Here is a 22653-nt window from a genome sequence, read left to right as displayed (position 1 = left end):
AGACATTAGTTATTATTATGAAAGTTTCTCCACTAAGAAAAGGCATGGGGTCACTTGCAAAAGATATTAATTTGAAATGTATATGATAAGTATTATAATAGAGGGATTTTAGGAAATGTTTCAACTTTGTGTTTAATGATCTTCCTCTGGGTCTATCTGAAATACGGAGGTCATTCAGAGGAGTTTGATGTGGGGGGAAAAAAAAAACAAGCCAGTCAAGTACCCGTTCAAGTTGGTAATTAAAACATTGTCGAAGCATCAGCTGTATTTATATGAAAACAGCTCAATTTGCCCACTGCAGAAAGTAGCTGTCTGGGAAGAAATACAATATTCAAACAGCCTGTAATCAAAACAGCTACCCCACACCTGGGAAGAGCATCTTAGTAATTTTTTTGAGTAGGACAAGGGTGGAAATTAAATGCTTTTCTTTGCAGCAGCAGTAATAACAGTACTTGTAGAAAGACTTTTGTTTTTTCCTGCAATGTGATGATTCCTTTGATTGTCACTGAGCACAGGAAGTAGCAAGGTTTGAGAGTATAGCTCGTGTCCTCATGAAGGAAAAGGGATCGGGCACTTCAGAGAATAGCCTATACTGTTTGAATATTATGCTCTCAGTGAATTATCCATGCAGCCCTGGGTGAACCATCTGATTATAACCTCCTGGGGCTGGAGAAGAACTTAATGATGATCTGGTCTCCCCCTGCCTCCATTTGAAGTTTGAATGCCTTCTAACAATTCCTTTCCAAGCTGTCAGATATATTCTTCAGTACGTCTGGTAGCATGGAACACAACTCCAAAGGCAGTGTGCTCTGATCTTGATCAGCATTTACTGTAAGAACTGTCTTCTTCACATGGAGCTGAAAGCCCATCATTTTTTTACCGATATGAAATCAGTGACTGGGGCTCATCTAATTCTTGTTTTGTCTTGGCAAATATTTCCATGTCCAAGGGATTAATAAGAAATAATAATTCTAACAATTCAGATATAGGAAAACTTAAGGGTATAATCCTAGAATAAATTGCTTAGCATTAATAAAAAAAAAAAAATCCACAGATGTTCAGAGCTCTGATGTGAGCTAGGCATGACTTAAGGCTTCTCTCCCATCTAGGTCTTCATTTTCCTCTGACTTTTCCATGTAAGGTTCCCCTGGGCTCTGAGATGTGGACTGTGGCATTCACGGAGACATCCACATTAGATAGATGCATTCATCTATTTGTTTACCAAAGAAATAGTTATCCCTGAGCATAGTCTGTCTCTCGCGCTTCTTCATTGTTCAGTAGGTTTGAAGCGACTTGACTATGGATGACTGGCATGAGCAAAGAGGGCCTCCAGCCTCAGTTTGTTGCAGTATATTTGTGGATTCTATTCTGGCTTATCGAAGCACATAAATATATACCCAATGAGTACTACAGGTAGGAAATGCTGCCAGAAGAAAGAAGAAATAGATCACCATGGACTGGAATCACCTAAAGAAATGTGCCTTGAGCTTGTTTGGATAGAAAGGAGGAAAACATTCCAGGCGAGAAGAGGAACAGGTGTAAAAATAGAGAGAAAGGAATAGACACATTGTATTTGGGGACACAGATGAAATCATCAGACACTTGTCCCAGAAAAAAAGGACAAGGAGAGGTTTAATAAATACAAGTGTTGCCAAAGTCGAGTCAGGAAGTCCAGAAAGACTCATGTGTAGTTCTTGTAGCTGAATACTAGTAACTGAGAACTAGGAACAAAACATAAGAGGTGCTTCTCTTTTTGCCAATGACTTTCAGCCGAGAGACAAGCTTAGATCAGATGAATTGATTTGGCTAAATCATGAGCCCATATATTCAAGTTCACATTTGTAAGTGTAGAAAATAGTTTATTCTGCACAAAGGAAATGAATGTAATTTCATAATTGTTTTTACAGTGTCACTGTAATCACGCATGTGTGCCTGCTCAGTTGTGTCTGACTCTTTGTGACTCTATGGACTGTAGCCTATCAGGCTCCTCTGTCCATGGGATTTTCTGTGCCAGAATACTGATGCGGGTTGCTGTTTCCTTCTCCAGGGGATCTTTCTGACCCAGGGATCAAACCCATATCTCCTGCGTTGGCAGACAGATTCTTTACCACTGAGTCACCTGGAGATCCCCGTCACTCTGACAGTACCCCTTAAAATCATTGTGCAGACATATGAAACCAAATTGGAATTTTTGAAAAATCTCTTGTATAGCATTTAAGTTTAATTGCAAGACTGAAAGCAAGTTTGCAATATCCCAAGAACCTGTATTCTCAATTGGGACAGTATTGACATCAAAGAGGTAAAAGTTGATCCTTGGAAGGTAGGGCAAAACAATTTACTCCTTATGCATAAAGTGCAGATATATACAATATATAAACTGATATGCAGTATATCTGTGACATTAAAATTTCATAGGGCAGCAGTTAGGTTAAAAAAAAAATCCAAAATTAGTTTAAAAGGCTCCTTGAAGGAGTAATAACGAAAAAAAGATTGACAAATAGTGCTTTAATGGAAGAGCAATCGGTCAAGCAGAAGAAGATTTGGCTGGAAAGTTGAGAAACCTTATTTTTGTTAGTAAACACAGTAGAGACTCAGCTTTCAAGAGCATTGTCATCATTTATCACAATCACAGAAACTTATAAAGGCTCCAGAATGCCTACAGTGTTTCTCATTGTAAATGAATAAAGGGTTACCTGAGCTGAAATATCTATGTGGCTTGCCTAGCATCGCCACCTTTCTATACAGAAGGCTATGTGAGAAACCAAATACACACACATACACACACGCAAAATCAAGACTTGTCTTCAACAGCATGAACCAGATAAAGGAATTTACATATTTGATTTCAAATGTGAGATAGCAGAATTTAGCAGACCCTTTCACAGCTAATTTCCTTTTTAGGAATAAACCTGCCAGGGGAACTGGAAGCTCCCATGAGTGAGTTGAAGTGAGTCAGACCTAATTTCCTTGGATGGTTGCTGCTACTTTTTGCTACTGGCAGACCATTTTCTTATGCTTTTGTACCTGACCTCTCAGGTTAGTCATTTCTTATTTAAATTGCTGTATCATATCTGGTTGTCAATATTGTTTAAGGTGACTTTACATATCTCTAATCTCATCAGTTTCTGTTGCTGAACTCTGAGCAGGCAGTAGTGTGCATATCTGGGTTGGAACAGCTTTTCACACTACTCCTGTACAAATCTTGCTATGGTGACATCACTTCAGAACCTGCCTGAATAGTATGGTTCAGGGAGCATTTTGTTCTCAAGTATGACTTAGGCACTAGAAACAGACTACAGGGCTCTATCCACACCCACTGTGAAAGTATTTCTGAAGGTAGGCCTGAGGAATTTGCATTTTTATAAGTGTAAGGTGAGTGCAGAGAAAAAGAGAGTGAGCCGGGCAGTCAGGCAAGAAAAGGAAATTTATTAGAAAGGAAAAGAGAGGGTGACTGGCTCTTAAGGAGAACCAGCATTCTCCCTTTCTGACAATCCTTCTTATACCCCACCAATGAAAAATTCTCTGAAGGGATGGTCTCATAGCCAGAGGTCTGGAATCTGCTGGTCTTGCAGCTTTGAGAAGATAAGCGCCAGTGAGATAACAGGATGCCATTTGGGCAATTTGGTCAGTCTCACAGATCACTGTGATTTTATTTTTCATTTGCAAGGTCAACATAACAAACCATCTTATCAATGAGACCCCACGTGGCCCCTATCAATAAGCACTCTGTATGATTGATTCTGACATCTCTTGAAGCTTGAACAACACTGTTTTAGTTGCTCTGAGACATCTCTGTGGCAAGACTTTCCTGTTGCAGGAAGAGTGATCAGACCTCCTTTCCTAGGTCATTGTCAAACTGGTGACTCTGGTATGAGCTGCCTTTCTATATTTAATATAAATACTTGGGTATGTCAGTCTTAACCCTCAAGCACCACTGGTAAAGTTATAGGATAAAAGGTTTTCTGTCACAAATTTTATCATCACATTTTATCCCAAAGCATATAAATGTCCCTAAGTGAATTTATTCTTCACTTCGATAGAGCAGTCCTCTTTCAACTCTCTAATTTCTTAGAAGAATTATGTTGGAATTATGGAAAGATTTCTGGGGTAGAGTCTGAAATTTGGAGTTAAAGCCTAGCTCTGTAATAATCATGTCTTTTCTTGTAAGTAACTAGCTTAGCTTCTTTGGGCTGTAGTCGTCTAATTGGCTAAAACAGGATCAAAGATTTCCTAGGTATTTAACAAGATATGTAGAAAATCAAAGGAGGGAATGGTTGTTATGGCACCATGAAAAAAATGTAAAAGAATACAAAAGAATTTAAGGTATCATTATTGAAAACTTATTCCAAAATGTAGACATGCTTGTGATTGGTGTAATTATTTTTTTCTTATATTATGTTAAGATAATGGTGATGGGTTTGAGGAATGTTGAGTTGAAGACAATTTCAAGGAAATGAGATTAAATTTATAAATAATCACTGGAAGTGAACATATGTTCCTGAATGTGAAATGACACCCCCAGAATTTCCCAGGAACCTAAAGTGACATTTAAGCAATTGAAAACATCAGTGGAACGAATCAACTCACAGAACACAAATTTATGTCAAGAATGAAATAGAAGTTCAGTGTTGCATCTGAAAAAAATAAGAGAGACTTTCAAGAACATTAATAACATGTCTATCACATGGCCTTCTCTACCCAAGAGAAAAAATCCTTTCCCTATAAATCCACCCTAGATACAATGTCCTTCTTACTTTTTCTAAAGCACAGCTCTGCTTGTGCCAAAAGTTTCTTTAAAGTCTGTGGTGTTTCCTATTTCTTCTCTAAGCTCAGCTCTTTGGTATAAGATTGAAGACTTTCCCAAATATAATCCTATCCTGCATTTCCAAACTCATTCTCTCACTATGTCCCTTCACTCATAGTTGCAACCAACATCATGCTTTGTATTTCTCAGACTAATCTGTATTTTTCATACCCTCTTTCTAGAGCTCCACCTTCTAACTCCTTCTCATGCACACACATCTAATATCTGCCAGTCTATCAAGACCAAGTTAAAATATCACTGCTCTCAGTTATAAATTAAAATCCCACATTAAACTGGTTTAATTTATATCATAAAAGTGAAAAGATCAAATATTGCATTCACTTAAGGTATAACTGCTAGCTGCTGAAAGGATATCGTCAGTAAATCTGCATGTTCCTACCTCTTAGCTCTGATTTCTTTTGTACCGAAAAGATTTTTCATCAAGATTTCCTTTTGGAGTTAAAAAAAAAAAAGGCTTCCAATAGCTCTAAGTTCTACTACTTTACCAGCTCTACTAAAGTGAGAAAATCTGTAAAATTTATTTATTGTTATTGTGTCCAAAAAAGGTTCTAGGTAGGGTCCTCATGGCTGCCATTGGACCATGTGACCATCTCTAAGGTGACTGCCATGGCTGGGGAATGGTACTCTTATTGACAAAGTCATATGCTGAACCTGGTCCTGAGGGTGAGGTTATGTCTGTCTATACTATAGGGACTAAAAGTAATGGAGGATGAATCCTGGGAGCAAAATATGAATTCTACTAACAGAATAAAGAGGAATGGATGCTGGGATGGCACAGACATGATATTTTACTTCAACTATTTCTTCTAGCTGGAAGTAGCATCTTATTCTATTAAAATCCCCATAGCACTTTACAGCTTTCTATCTTGCATTACAGTTATTTGCGCATCCATATCATTTCCCCATTAAACTTGAAGATCCTGGAGACTAAGTGGAAGCTCTGAATCATCACTTTCTTCCCCATACTGCTTTGCAGGATGCTTTGTTCTTCTTTACTTTATGTGAAACACTGTGGAATTACAAACAAGGCACTTAACCTCCTTGGACCTCTTTCTGGAAAAAGAGGCATTGTAATCATTTCTAAGTTCCTTTCTAGTGTCACAATTCTTTGATTCTACTATATAATCAAATAGTTGTTGAGTGAATGACTGAATATAACACAGAGAAAATGCAAATACTTTCCTACCTTAGATTTGTTTAGATATGCTTCAGAAATGTCAATTACGGACTGAATTAAAAGCCCAAATCCAGGAACCCAGCATGTTCAGTATAAAAAATTATCTGACAGGGTTTTTTTCCCCCTCTGGTTTTCTACACATGTAGTGTATAGGATTAAGAATTATTTTCCTGTTTGTTACATTCACAAAGGTAGATGTGAAGGCTCAGTGTTCCATGGAAGGGAAGTGAATGAGAGTTTGTTTTGTTAGCTGATGTGAGATTTACTGGGTTACTAAGCCTGAGAACCTGAGTAAAAATAAAGATGCAAGAGGTAAATAACTGGAAGTGAATAGATTCTATATTACTTAAGTTAGCAAGGACTTTAAGGTTATTATATTATACTAAGTGTGAGGCAGTATACCAATTATATATTTTGTATTATCTGATTTTTACAAGGATCCTATGAACTAGGTCTGATATTCACATTTTAAAAAAGGGAAAACAAGAATTAAGATTCAGACTAAATGGCCTGTAAGAACTGACTCAGCAGCACAGATGTTAATCCCAAGGGGTTCTCTTCTGAATCCAGAACCCAAACATTCAAATCAGCATATCCTACTGTGTTTAGGGTCATCCTGCATCAGGATGTAATTTTGTACTCAGTGTGATTTTGTTAAACCATGAACTAACCACAGCAGATAACTTAAGGTGTTTTCGTCATCAACCTTCCTATGGCTTTCTTAAAAGAAGCACATTTGTAGGCTCCTCTATGATAACAGCAGAATGTATGGAATGTGGCATGAATGATTAGGGTCCAACTAGAAACCAGAGCTCACCTCTGTCCTCTGTTCTCATATCTGTCCCTCTGACGTGATTTCTCGAACCAGTAGTAGTGTCCCAGCATTTTCCACATCTGCTCTTAAGTGTGTGCAAGATATAGTGCAAGTCCATTGATAAGCACTTTTTTTTTTATGGTACTTTAAATAAATTTATTTATTTTAGTTGGGGGCTAATTACTTTACAATATTGTAATAGTTTTTGCCATACATTGACATGAATCAGCCATGGGTTTACATGTGTTCCCCTTCCTGGACCCCCCACCCACCTCCCTCCCCATCCCATCCCTCTGGGTCATCCCATTGCCCCCGCCCTAAGCCTTTGTCTCATGCATCGAACATGGAATGGTGTTCTGTTTCACATATGATAATATACATGTTTCAATGCTATTCTCCCAGAACGTCCCACCCTCACCTTCTCCCTCAGAGTCCATAAAATTGTTCTATGCATCTGTGTCTCTTATTCTGTCTCGCATATAGGGTTATCGTTACCATCTTTCAAATTCCATATGTATTCATTAGTATACTGTATTGTTGTTTTTCTTTCTGGCTTACTTCACTCTGTATAATGGGCTCCAGTTTCATCCATCTCAGTAGAACCGATTCAAATGTATTTTTTTAATGGCTGAGTAATATTCCATTGTGTATATGTACCACAGCTTCCTTATCCATTCGTCTGCTGATGGACATCTAGGTTGCTTCCATGTCCTGGCTATTGTAAACAGTGCTGCGATGAACATTGGGGTACACGCATCTCTTTCAATTCTGGTTTCTTCGGTGTGTATGCCCAGCAGTGGGATTGCTGCGTCATACGGCAGTTCTATTCCCAGTTTTTTAAGGAATCTCCACACTGTTCTCCATAGTGGGTGTACTAATTTGCATTCCCACCAACAGTGTAAGAAGGTTCCCTTTTCTCCGCACCCTCTCCAGCATTTATTGCTTGTAGACTTTTGGATAGCAGCCATTCTGACTGGTGTGAAATGATACCTCATTGTGGTTTTGATTTGCATTTCTCTAATAATGAGTGATGTTGAGCATCTTTTCATGTGTTTGTTAGCCATCTGTATGTCTTCTTTGGAGAAATGTCTGTTTAGTTCTTTGGCCCATTTTTTGATTAGGTCGTTTTTTTTCTGGAATTCAGCTGCAGGAGTTGCTTGTATATTTTTGAGATTAATTGTTTGTGTGTTGCTTCGTTTGCTATCATTTTCTCCCATTCTGAAGGCTGTCTTTTCACCTTGCTTATAGTTTCCTTTGTTGTGCAAAAGCTTTTAATTTTAATTAGGTCCCATTTGTTTATTTTTGCTTTTATTTCCAATATTCTGGGAGGTGGGTCATGGAGGATCCTGCTGTGATTTATGTCGGGGAGTGTTTTGCCTATGTTTTCCTCTAGGAGTTTTATAGTTTCTGGTCTTACATTTAGATCTTTAATCCATTTTGAGTTTATTTTTGTGTATGGTGTTAGGAAGTGTTCTAGTTTCATTCTTTTACAAGTGGTTGACCAGTTTTCCCAGCACCACTTGTTAAAGAGATTGTCTTTTCTCCATTGTATATTCTTGCCTCCTTTGTCGAAGATAAGGTGTCCATAGGTGCGTGGGTTTATCTCTGGGCTTTCTATTTTGTTCCATTGATCTATATTTCTATCTTTGTGCCAGTACCATACTGTCTTGATGACTGTGGCTTTGTAGTAGAGCCTGAAGTCAGGCAGGTTGATTCCTCCAGTTCCATTCTTCTTCCTCAAGATTGATAAGCACTTTTTTTTATGGCCCTCGTAGCCGAATGGGTAGCCAGACTGTCTCTGTGAATGTCCAGATGTGTCCGATGTGTTGTACCTGACCTCTCAGCTTTCCAGTCCTCTATTCCATGTGGCCCCCAATAGCTGTGTTTCTTTGAAGCAGAGAACACAGAAGGAAGTCCTTGATCTTTTTCTAATTATAATTCCACAGAAAGTGGTAGACAAAATAAACATAATGGAACAAAGCATGTCGTCATGTAGATTCCCCTTATGTTTGCCCCAAATTCATTGAGGCTGGGTCTTATTAAAGATGACAGGAAAAAAGCCTGAAGAGTCAGTTTCTGTTTGAGGATGCCAACCTCCTCAGCAGGCCTGGTCACGTCAGCTGTCACTTCATTAGCCAGGAATTGGACAGTCTTTACGAAGTGGTTCTTAATTCATTAGTGCTAAGTGACACAATTGACTTACAAGTATTAATGATTTTGACACTTTTATCACAGGGTCACTGGAGAGAGGCATTGCATGGAGGATATCTAAGTTCTCCAGAGCTCAGTGGCCAGTTATTTTTTAATGAGCATTTAACTCCAGTTGGTTGCCTTATTTTCTTGATTCTAGGGCACCATCATTTAATAATAGCTTTTCAAGGAAAATTCTATTGTTTGAAATGGGATTGATATATTCTATGTAGAGTAAAGGTAATGTAGATGATATACATATTTATTATTTTACATATTATACATTATTTTCTAGATACTATATTACATATTATCTAGAGCTCTGTAGGTAAGTGGAAAGATGTTATATTAGTTTAAATTTAAAAATATACAAGAAGTAGATTTAGATCATTTTATGTGAGTGTGTGAGTATTCTTGCCTGGAGAATCCCAGGGACAGGGGAGCCCGATAGGCAACAGTCCATGGGGTCACAAAGAGTTGGACATAACTGCAGCGACTTAGTATGCACGCATGTGTGTGCATACCTGTCTACATATATGATATTTGTGTTTCCTTTCTACTATTATCAGTAGGATGTTGTCAGTGTGTATGTGCACGCTTAGTCATGTCCAACTCTTTGTGATGCCCTAGACTGTAACTCACCAGGCTCCTTTGTCCATGGAATTTTTCAGTCAAGAATACTAGAGTGGGTTGCCATTTCCTTCTCCAGGGGATCTTCGGAACCCAGGGATCGAACCTGGGTCTCCTGCATTGCAGGCAGTTTATTTACCACTGTGATGTCTGGGAAGCTGTGGTGCTAACAGAAAGCCACCCACTAAAGATACTTCTGAGTTGACAGGAAACATACTGAGTACCTCCAGATCAAGCCTAGGTAGCCTAGGTTTAATGTCACCCTGTCAGCAAGATATAATGGTATTTGTGATTGTAATGAAGAGAATACAATGTCCAAATAATGACACCATGCTGTCTGAAAAATAAATGAGCTATCCCAAGCAAGATTAATCTGCATTTCTATAAAAGTGTAGAGAAGAGGAGTAAAGTTTGGTAACATCTCTGAAACATATCCAGGAAAGAAGATTCTGTACCCCACTGAGGAGTTCCTAGTATCTGTGTCACAGTATCTATAGATTTACTCATCATTCCTTTGGCAAATGACAGAGTAGTATATTTTGTGCCATACACTGTGTTGAGCTTTACAGATATGACTGTAAACAAACAAACAAACAAAGACATTTATATACCTTTCCCAAACAGACAAAGGGAAGGTAATCAATAATGAATGTACAACTAAGTCATGGATTACAGTCTATGAAAAGTATAAAGAAACAAAGAAACAGGGTATGCCAGGTGCATCAAGTTCAGTTCAGTTCAGTCGCTCAATCATGTCCAGCTCTTTGCGACCCCATGGACTGCAGCATGCCAAGCTTCCCTGTCCATCACCAACTCCCAGAGCTTATTCAAACTCATGTCCATTGAGTTAGTGATGCCATCCAACCATCGCATCCTCTATCATCCCTTCTCCTCCCGCCATCAATCTTTTCCAGCATCAGGGTCTTTCCCAATGAGTCAGTTTTCACATCAGGTGGCCAAAGTATTGGAGTTTCAGATTCAGCATCAGACCTTCCAATGAATATTCAGGACTGATATCTTTTAGGATGGACTGGTTGGATCTCCTTGCAGTCCAGGGGACTCTCAACAGTCTTCTCCAACACCACAGTTCAAAAGCATCAATTCTTCAGCCTCAGCTTTCTTTATAGTCCAACTCGGACATCCATACATGACTACTAGAAAAACCATAGCATTGACTAGATGGACGTTTGTTGACAAAGTAATGTCTGTGCTTTTTAATATTCTGTCTAGGTTGATCATAGCTTTTCTTCCAAGGAGCAAATGTTTTTTTTTAATTTCACAGCTACAGTCACAATCTGCAGTGATTTTGGAGCCTCCAAAAATAGTCTCTCACTGTTTCCATTGTTTCCCCATTTATTGCCATGAAATAATGGGACTGGATGCCATGATCTTAGTTTTCTGAATGTTGAGCTTTAAGCCAACTTTTTCACTCTCCTCTTTCACTTTCATCAAGAGGCTCTTTACTTCTTTACTTTCTGTCATAAGGGTGGTGTCGTCTGCATATCTGAGGTTATTGATATTTCTCCCAGAAATCTTAATTCTAGCTTATGCTTCATCCAGTCCAGCATTTTGCATAATGTACTCTGCATATAAGTTAAATAGGCAAGGTGACAATATACAGCCTTGACGTACTCCTTCTCCTATTTGGACCCAGTCTGTTGTTCCATGTCCAGTTCTAACTGTTGCTTCTTGACCTGCATACAGATTTCTCAGGAGGCAGATCAGGTCGTCTGGTATTCCCATCTCTTGAAGAATTTTCTACAGTTTGTTGTGATCCACACCATCAAAGGCTTTGGCATAGTCAGTAAAGCAGAAAAGCAAAAGTCCATGTTTTTCTGGAACTCGCTTGCTTTTTCAATGATCCAGCAGATGTTGGCAATTTGATCTCTGGTTCCTCTGCCTTTTCTAAATCCAGCTTGAACATCTGGATGTTCATGGTTCATGTACTACTGAAACCTGGCTTTGATAATTTTGAGCATTACTTTGCTAGCATGTGAGATGAGTGCAATTGTGCAGTAGTTTGAACATTCTTTGGCATTGCCTTTCTTTGGGATTGGAATGAAAACTGACTTTTCCAGTCCTGTGGCCGGTGCTGAGTTTTCCAAATTTGCTGGCATATTGAGTGCAGCACTTTCACAGCATCATCTTTTAGGATTTGAAAGAGCTCAACTGGAAGTCCATCACCTCCACTAGCTTTGTTCATAGGGATGCTTCCTAATGCCCAGTTTGACTTCTCATTCCAGGATGTCTGGCTCTAGGTGAGTGATCACACCATCATGGTTATCTGAGTCATGAAGATCTTTATGTATAGTTCTTCTGTGTATTCTTGCCACCTCTTCTTAATATCTTCTGCTTCTGTTAGGCCCATATCATTTCTGTCGATTATTGAGCCCATCTTTGCATGAAGTGTTCCCTTGGTATCTAATTTTCTTGAAGAGATTTCTAGTCTTTCCCCTTCTACTGTTTTCTTCTATTTCTTGGCCTTGATCCCTGAGGGAAGCTTTCTTATCTCTCCTTGCTATTCTTTGGAACTCTGCATTCAAATGGGTATATTTTTCCTTTTCTCCTTTGCCTTTAGCTTCTCTTCTTTTCTCAGCTATTTGTAAGGCCTCCTCAGGCAACCATTTTGTCTTTTTGCATTTCTTTATCTTGGGGATGGTGTTGATCCCTGCCTCCTGTACAATGTCACGAACTTCCGTCCATAGTTCTTCAGGGACTCTGTCTATCAGATCTAATCCCTTGAATCTATTTCTCACTTCCACTGTATAATTGTAAGGGATTTGATTTAGGTCATACCTGAATGGTCTAGTGGTTTTCCCTATGTTCTTCAATTTAAGTCTGAATTTGGTAATAAGGAGCTCATGATCTGAGCCACAGTCAGCTCCCGGTCTCGTTTTCGCTGACTATATAGAGTTTCTCCATCTTTGGCTTCAAAGAATATAATCATCTGATTTAGGCATTGACCATTTGGTGATGTCCATGTGTAGAGTCTTCCTTTCCAACAGGAAGAGGGTGTTTGCTATAACCAGTACATTCTCTTGGCAAAACTCTGTTAGCCTTTGTCCCGCTTTGTTTTGTACTCCAAGGCCAAATTTGCCTGTTATTCCAGGTATTTCTTGACTTCCTACTTTTGCATTCCAGTCCCCTATAATGAAAAAGCTGTGACTAAATTCCAGGGAGCTGGTCATAAATAGAATGTGGGGAAAAACAGTCTAGAAAAAGGGGAAAAAGAGTTAAAGACCCTAAATAAAAATCTCATAATAAGCAAATTTAGCCAGAGGACAGAGCAGGAAGGAGAGTGTAATGAAAGGAACTTAAGGTACATAGGTTGGGTCACACAGTGCCTTGTAGACTTCTGCATGAAGTTTATTTATTAATCTAAGTTCAATATCCTGTTCAATGCCTGTATAGCTTCTCTCTCTTTCTCTTTCTCTCTCTTTTTTGTTTCATGTGGCTGGATCCTCTGGTACATGTTAAGGAGGAGAAATACAGATTACCCTTATCTTTTTATTAATTTTCAGGATTGCATCTAAAATGTAGTCACTAAATATATTTGCTCTAGTTTTCTCATGGATATCCTTTGTCAGGCTAAGAAAATCATCTTCTGTTTTTAAATGAGAATGATTTTCTTCATAAAAAAATGTTTGACTATTGAATGCTTGATCTGTCTCTGATAAGATCACATTTTGATTTCTGTATCTATTAAAGCGGTATATTTTATAGACTTCATTATTTTAAATAATCTTACAATCTTGACAAAGCCTACTTATTCTACATATCTCTATCTATATATTTATTGTAATATGCTGCTAAATTCAGCCAGCATTTATTTTCTTTAGTCTTTTTGATCTGTGTGCTTAGAAGAGAGTGGTTTGTGATTCTTTTCTGTAGTGTCCTTTTCTTATTTAGAATTAAGGTTATATGCACCTCATACAATGAGTTGAGTAGTTCCCCTCCTTTTTCTATTTTCTGAAATGTTTTTAAAATTTGACATAATAACTGTATGGATTTTGGATCTCTTGTGAAGGGACACTTTTACATGTATTCAGTTTTTCAATGCCCATTGGTTCATACTGGTTTGGGTTATTCATAGCTTTCTAGAAAGCAGTCCTGGTTTTGTTTTCAAATTTATTGACATAAAGTTATTCATTAATAATGATTAAAGATTCTTCTCTGACTTGCAGTATGCTGGTAAATTGTATCTCCCAAAGTAACTTATCTGTAGCATTTGTCAATTTCCATGGTGTAAATACTTTGCCATAGTAGATTTCAAGCTATCAGCATGGCATCAGTGAACATGGAATTGGTCCACTATCAGCTCTCTAGCATCTTCTAGCTTCTGCATACCAGTGAGTTATATTTTTTTCTTTTTTCCTTTCTGATTTTATTTATTTGTGCTTTTTCTCTGCTCCGTCCCCCAGTCACACCAATTTGTAAGTTAGTCTTGTTAGAGAATTTTATATTTTATTAGACTGTCTTAAAAGAATGAATTTCCAGTTTTGTAGAGTCCCTCTTTTGTTCCTTTGTTTTCTCTCTTATAAATTTTCACAATCTTTAATGTAACCTTCCTGTTCTTAGGGTTTGTCTTTACTTAAAAAAAAAATTAAAAACTAGAAATTTAAAAGCATTTATTTTCTATTTGTTTGTAACAAATGAACTTAAACATATAGATTTATAAGTACTTTTTAGCTGCATAACACAAATTTTCATTTAGCATTCTCATATGTCAATCCTACAGATTCAGTGATCTATAAAATGTTTTACTTCAGGTGTCTAAAATGTATTCCTTTGCTTTTTGATAAGAAGGGCTTCCCTTTCATGAATAATTCCTAACTAATACCTGTAGGGCAAAGAAGATTAGATGATAGAACTTCTTTGAAATCTGAAACCAAGTGTTTGATTTTGCTCCAGTTTATGCATGCCTGAATGAGTCTATGGTCTTTAAAATCATTTCTACCTTATGAAATATTTAATTCCAGTGTTTGTAATACAGATATGTGTTTACTATTTATTTTGGTGGAAAGCATTTTGAAACAGTGTCTTCAAATAAATTACTCCATAATGTCTCTCTTCCACAGTACTCCATGTAGCAATCTTTTAATTTTTAAACACTGATCACTTAGAACTTTGCTAACAAAGCATACATATGCTACTCATTGTTTATATAACTGAACTTCAAAAAAAAATTTACTAAAGACAATGAAAGCAATGCAAATGATGCATTACATTATCATTGCCACCAACTAAAAAACCAGGAATGCAAACACAAAGATGATTGATAGCTCTCATTTCTTGCTGCTCAAAAGATACTCAAAATCCAAATTCAACTCAGTAAGAAGCAATAGGGAGTTACATTGAATCCCTTTTAATCATTATAATTCTTGTACTCTTAAGAGAATATCTTAGAGTATTACTTTAACAGATGTAGAGATAAATGTATAGATTTACAGACATACATGCCTATTTTTATTCATTTAAGATTCTTAGTCGTGCTAATTTTTTCTTGTCTCCTTCATCTGTCAGTTTCTCATAAAGGTGTTTTAAAATATCCCAATACAATTGTGGATTTGTCAATTCCCTTTTATGCTGTTGGATTTTACTTCACATACTTTAATGCCAAGATGATATGAACATTCAGAGTTCACAGGTTTTATATCTACTCAGTGAATTATTCGTTTTATTACCATGTAGTGTTCCTCTTTATTCCTGTTAATGAGATCTGCCCTGTAATATAAGTTATTCCCATTTTTAATATTGCTATCCAGCTCATTTTTATTTCACCTTCATTTCAGGAGTGTTGCAGATGTGTTTCTTATAAATAGGTCATTGCTATATATTGCTATCTTTCTGTAATATGGTAATATTTGTCTTCTAATCAGTGAGTTCAGTTACATTATATTCATTATAATTATTGATGTATTTGGACTTATTTATACCACATAGTTACCATCTTTTTTCTTTGTTTCTTATCCTCTCCTCTGCCTTTTGTTACATTGACAAAAAGTTTAATCTTTAAATATATAAAAATTCTATAGCTATTCAGGATTTCTATTCTTTTCCAGGCCAAGAAAGAACCCATGGTATATTTTAACTAACCATTTCACCTTGTTACTTTTGGTTTGCTAAACAAATAAAAATAGTTGTCATATTAATTTGATTATTAACACAACCTGGCAATAAAACAAATCCTGAAATCTCAATGGCATGATAAAACACACTTTAAAAGTTTCTTTTCATGCAAAGTCCACATTAGGCAGCTCCTTTCCAAGCAGACTTGGAAACTGTCTTAGCTTCTACCTTGTAAGAGGTCACAGTGACCTCTTAGGCTTACAGCTAGAAGTTTAGAATTAGTGCCTCTTCCATGATGTCAGGATGGTGTCAGATGCAAAACTAGTGCACAACTTGGCCTTATTACCAAGACTGAGTCCACATCTATGTTCCTTGCCTCTTGGGCCCTTAGCTCTGACAAAGCTTTCCCAGTTAAAGATTGACAACCTTTATTGGAATAGTGTGGGAGAGTGATCTTCCAGAATTAGACATGATTTATCCAGGCTCTGGCTCGAATCTGTGAACCTTCCTCTAGGTCACTAACTTTAAAGAGGTCCCACTACCGGCTTTACTCCCTGACCCAGGGGACCTTTGCCTTCTGCCTTGGCCACGTGTATTCTGAATCTGGTCCACTGAGCCAAAGGAGGATTGTAATCATAAACTCATCACTGCACAGATATCCACTTGCTTCTTTTATACCTACCTCTCATTTCATTTCTTTCATTCTATGGTTGTGATTCATTTTAGTATGTTAATAAAAGTGACTTACCTACATTTTGAACATCATAGATATACACTAGTATACATTTTAAAGTCTATTACAGATCATCCCATAAGATTAATTTTATGTGTTCCTTCCTGCAAAGAGACATTTTAGGTACTGTTACTTTCACTCAAGAGCTGACCTACGTCCACCATTGTCTGTGACGGGCCCAGAGCAGCTCATGGCTTTGGTTCTTCTCTTGCTTCGTTTCTTATCCATTTCTTTTTATCTCGTTTTGGGACCCTGTTGTATATTTGTTCATTTGTGTTTTGCATATCATTATGGTGTATTTAGAGTGGAGTGAGCAAATCAAAGCATGAAATTACTGTTACCTAGATCAGAATTATCATTTCAGTGTATTTCATTATTCTAAGGAAATGGGAGATTGAGTTTAAACAAAGAAGTTTTCCCCAATATGTTTGATTTACTTTTAGTGGTATTATTTATTTTTGAATTTAAAATAGCATTAGTTTTTTTTTAATGTTCAGCATATGGCCACATGGATTAAAATAAACTGTTGTGATGTATTTCTCTCAACCTTGTTACTCCTACGTGCTCTGTCATAGATCCATAAATGCACACTACAGTATGTTTTTAGACCCTGTGAACAACACATAATAACATGATCTGCTTTAGCTCAGGTGAGAGGACTGTTATGAACCCCTTTGACTTCAGCGAAGAATAGAGAAAACCTTAGGTTGAGAGCTCTTAAAGACTTTCCCATTACTTGAAGAGCTTTTCGAGGCTGGGGGCTGTGGATGTAACTCTCAAATATATTTGCCTCCTTTTCTGTCACTGCAGACAAGATAAAAAATGGTCTGCACTCTGCTCACAAGAGATTCAATGCTGAAATGATTCATTTCTGCTTCATGTGAACTAAGAAACACAGGAGCCATCACTAAAAACCACAAAGGCTTAAGCTGTCTATTGATCATGTCGTCAACAAATAGCTGTTGAGTCACCAGTATGTTCCGGGTGTTGTCCTTTGTTGTTCAGTCACTCGGTCTTGTCTGACTCTTTGCAACCTCATGAACTGCATCACACCAGGATCCTCTGTCCTCCAATGTCTCCCAGAATTTGCTCAGATTCATGTCCATTGAGTTGGTGGTGATATCTAACCATCTCATCCTTTGTTTCCCTCTTTTCCTTTTGCCTTCAGTCTTTCCAAGCATCCGAGTCTTTCCCAATGAGTCAACTCCTTACATCAGGTGGCCCATTTATTGGAGCTTCAGCATCACCCTTCCAATGAATATTCAGGGTTGATTTCCTTTAGGAGGCATTTTTCAAGGTACTGGCAATACAGAAGTACACAAAGCATAGTTTAAAAAATCCCTGCCTATATAGATATAGAAACAAGTAATACATGTAAAATGTTGGAGAGATGATATACACTGTATTATAAAACAAAGCAGGGAAGTCATGTTTAAAATTGTCATTTTAAACTGCGTAGTAACTGAGAAGGTGATACTGCTATAAAACATAAGAAGGGCATGTGAGCAAGTCACATGGACCATGTGAGGGGCAGCTTTGGGGCAGGGGCTACTGAAGCAGCTAAATAGGTGTGAAAGTACTCAGAGAAGTGAACCGAGAGGACTTAAAAGTAGGATTTGGGGGTTATATGGGAGCTATTTTTAATTTTTTGAGGAACCTCTCTATACTGTTTTCTTTAGAGGCTGCATCAATTGACATTCCCACCAACAGTGCACCAGAGTTCCCTTTTCTCCATGTCCTCACAAACATTTTTAATCTCTTGTCTTTTTGATAACAGCCATATTCTAACAGGAATGTGGTGGTATCTCATTGTGATTTTGATCTGCATTTCCCTGATGATTAGTGACGTTGAATATCTTTTAATGTACTTGTTAGCCATTTGTATGTCGACTTCATAAAAATGTGACCAAGTCCTTTGCCCAGTTTTTAATCACACTGCTCCTTCATTAATTTATTTGTTTAACACTTCTGAGTTGTATGAGTTGTTTATATATTTCGGATATTGATCCCTTATCAGATATACGATATGCAAATATTTTCTTCCATTCTCTATTGATTATATCTTTTCCTGTGCATTTAGTTTGATGTAATTCCACTTATTTTTTTCTTTTATTCCTAAATGCTTTTCATGTCATATCCAAAAAATTGTTACCAAAATCTATGTCAAGAAGCTTTTATCCGTATGTTTTCTTCTAAGAGGTTTATGGTTTCAAGTCTTATATATATGTCTTTCATTCACTTTAAGTTAATTTATGTAAGTGATATAAGATAGAGATCCAATTTAATTTTTCTGCATGAATTTATCCAGGTTTCCCAACACCATTTTTTAAAGAGACTGTGCTTTTACCACTGAGTATTCTTGGCTCCATTTTCAAATATTAGTTGATCATATATGTGGGAATTTATTTCGGGGATCTTGATCCTCTCTCACTGGTATACATGTCTTTTAATGCTAGCCTCACACAGCTTTGATTACTGTAGCTTTGAAGTATAGTTTGAAATCAGGAAGTGTGATCCCTCTAACCTTGTTTTTCTTCCTCAGAATTGCTTTAGCTATTTGGAATCTTCTATGGTTCCATAGAAACTTTAAGGTTGTTTTTTCCATTTTTTTGAAAGTTGTCATTGGAATTATGACAGGGATTGCATTGAATCTATAGGTGACTTTGGATAGTATAGACATTTTAACAATAATAACTTTTCTGAACTATGAACATGAGATATTTTTTGACTTATTTGTGTCTTCTTTATTTTTATTTATCAGTGTATAGATCTTTCACTTCCATGGTTTAATTTATTCTTACGTATTTTATTATTTTGATGCTATTATAAACAGGATTGTTTTCTTTACTTTTTCATACATCTTATTGTCAGAATATAGAAGAACAACTAATTTTTATATATTGATATTGTATCCTGAAACTCTACTGAGTTTATTTGTTCTAACAACTTTTTGCTAATCTTTAATATTTTCTATATAAAAGATGTCATCAGAAAACAGCAGTTTTACTTTTTCCTTTCCAATTTGGATAACTTTTATTTCTTTTTCTTGCCTAATTACCTGTCTAGGACTTTCTGAACTATGTTGAATAGAATTGGTGTGGGTAGACATTCTTGTTTTGTTCCTGGCCTTGAAGCCAAAGCTTTTAAACTTTAATTCTTGAGTATAATATTAACTGTGGATTGGCCATATATAACCGTGATTATATTGAGGTATGTTACTTCTATATCCAATTTGTTGAGTTTTTTTCATAAATGGATCTTAAATTTTGTTAATGCTTTCCCTTAATCTATTGTGATAATGATAAGATTTTTTGTTTTTAATCCTATATATGGCTTATATCACATTGCATAAGTTGAATCATCCATGTATCCCAGGGATAAATCCCTCCTGATCCTGGTGTATGATCCTTTAACGTGCTATTGAATTCAGTTTGTTAATGTTTTCTTGAGAATTTTTGTTTTTATATTCATACAGTACACTGAATTGTAGTTATATTTTCTTATATTGTTGCCTGACCTTGATATCGGCTATACTGGTATCATAAAATGAGTTTAGGAGTTTTACTTCCTCTTCAGTTTCTTAGAGCAGTTGGCATTAAATATTTGGTAGAATTTACCTGTGAAATCAAATGGCCTTGGGCTGTTCTTTGTTGGAGGTTTTTGATTATTGTTTTAATCTTCTTGTTTTTGGTCAATTAAGATTTTCCTTTTATTTATGATTCAAATCTCTTAGATAGTATAGTTGTAGAAATTTATCCATTTCTCTTAGATTGACCAATTTGTTGGCATATAATTGTTCATAGTATTTCCTTATAACCCTTTGTATTTGTGTGATGTCCTAATGTCTTCTTTTTCATTTATAATTTTGTAATAATTTGTAGTTTTCTTTAAAATTCTAAAAAGTGTGTCTTATTTTTGTTTGTTCTATTCTTTTCCTATTTTCTATTTCATTTATTTCTGCTATGGTCTTTATTTCCTTCCTTATGCTAACTTTAGGATTCACTTTGTTGTTCTTTTTATAGTACTTTAATGTGTAAACTTAGGCTGTTTGAGATTTTCTTTTTTAACATAGGCATTATTAGTATAAATTTCCCTCTTAGCAATACTTTTCCTCTATTCAATGTGTTTTGGTATGTTGTGTTTCCATTTTTATTTGTTGCAAAATATCTTATTTCCCTTTTGGGTTTTTCATGGACCAATTAGAGGTTTAGAAGTGTGTAGTTCAATTTCCACAGTTTGTGAATTTTCCAGTTTTTCTTCTATTACTGATTTAAGTTTTATACCATTGTGGTCAGAAATATTTGGTAAAATATTGATTTCAATCATTAAAAAAAATTTGTATAGTTCTGAAGAATGTTCTATGTGCACTTGAGAAGACTACATTCTAGTGTTGTTGGACAGAACGTTCTGTGTATTTCTGTTAGGTCCATTAGGATTAAAGTAGAGTTCAAAACCAATGTTTTCTTATCCATTTCCTGTATGGATGATATGCCCATTGTTAAAGTGGGGTTCAGTTCAGTTAAGTCTCACGGTCGTGTCCGACTCTTTGCAACCCCATGACCACAGCACGCCAGGCCTCCCTGTCCATCACCAACTCCCTGATTCCACCAAAACCCATGTCCATTGAGTCGGTGATGCCATCCAGCCATCTCATCTTCTGTTGTCCCCTTCCCTCCTGCCTTCAATCTTTCCCAGCATCAGGGTCTTTCCAAATGAGTCAGCTCTTCGCATCAGGTGGCCAAACTATTGGAGTTTCAGCTTCAACATCAGTTCTTACAATGAACACCCAGGACTGATCTCCTTTAGGATGGACTGGTTGGATCTCCTTGCAGTCCAAGGGACTCTCAAGAGTCTTCTCCAACACCACAGTTCAAAAGCATCAATTCTTTGGCGCTCAGGTTTCTTTATAGTCCAACTCTCACATCCATACATGACTGTTGGAAAAACGATAGCCTTGACTAGACGGACCTTTGTTGGCAAAGTAATGTCTCTGCTTTTTAATATGCTGTCTAGGATGGTCATAACTTTCCTTCCAAGGAGTAAGCGTTTTTTAGTTTCATGGCTGTAGTCACCATCTGCAGTGATTTTGGAGTCCAGAAAAATAAAATCAGCCACAATTTCCACTGTTTCCCCATCTATTTCCCATGAAATGATGGGACTGGATGCCATGACTAAGTTTTCTGAATGTTGAGCTTTAAGCCAACTTTTTCACTCTCCTCTTTCACTTTCATCAAGAGGCTCTCTACTTCTTCTTCACTTTCTGCCATAAGGGTGGTGTCATCTGCATATCTGAGGTTATTGATATTTCTCCCAGCAATCTTGATTCCAGCTTGTGCTTCCTCCAGCCCAGTGTTTCTCATGATGTGCTCTGCATATAAAATAAATAAGCAGGGTGACAATATACAGCCTTGACATACTCCTTTTCCTATTTGGAGACAGTCTGTTGTTTCATGTCCAGTTCTAACTGGTCCTTCCTGACCTGCATACAGGTTTCTCAAGAGGCACGTCAGGTGGTCTCGTATTCCCATCTCTTTCAGAATTTTCCACAGTTTCTTGTGATCCCCACAGTCAAAGGCTTTGGCGTAGTCAATAAAGCAGAAATAGATGTTTTTCTGGTACTCTCTTGCTTTTTTGATGATCCATTGGATGTTGGCAATTTGATCTCTGGTTCCTCTGCCTTTTCTAAATCCAGCCTGAACATCTGGAAGTTCACGGTTCATGTATTGCTGAAGCCTGGCTTGGAGAATTTTGAGCATTACTTTACTAATGTGTGAGAAGAGTGCAATTGTGTGGTAGTTTGAGCATTCTTTGGCATTGCCTTTCATTGGGATTGGAATGAAAACTGACATTTTCCAGTCCTGTGGCCATTGCTGAGTTTTCCAAATTTGCTGGCATATTGAGTGCAGCAGTTTTTTCACGATCATCTTTTAGGATTTGAAAGAGTTCAACTGGAATTCCATTACCTCCACTAGCTTTGTTCATAGTGATGCTTCCTAAGTACCACTTGACTTCACATTCCAGGATGTCTGACTCTAGGTGGGGATCACATCACAATGATTATCTGGGTCATGAAAATCTTTTTTGTATAGTTTTTCTGTGTATTCATGCCACCTCTTCTTAATCTCTTCTGCTTCTGTTAGGTCCATGCCATATCTGTTGTTTATTGAGCCCATCATTGCTTGAAATGTTCTCTTGGTATGTCTAATTTTCTTGAA

The sequence above is a fragment of the Giraffa tippelskirchi genome, chromosome 6 (assembly GCF_054371585.1).
Source record: "Giraffa tippelskirchi isolate mGirTip1 chromosome 6, T2T-mGirTip1v1.2.pri, whole genome shotgun sequence".
Classification (NCBI taxonomy): Eukaryota; Metazoa; Chordata; class Mammalia; order Artiodactyla; family Giraffidae; genus Giraffa; species Giraffa tippelskirchi.
This window is presented reverse-complemented; position numbering follows the sequence as displayed.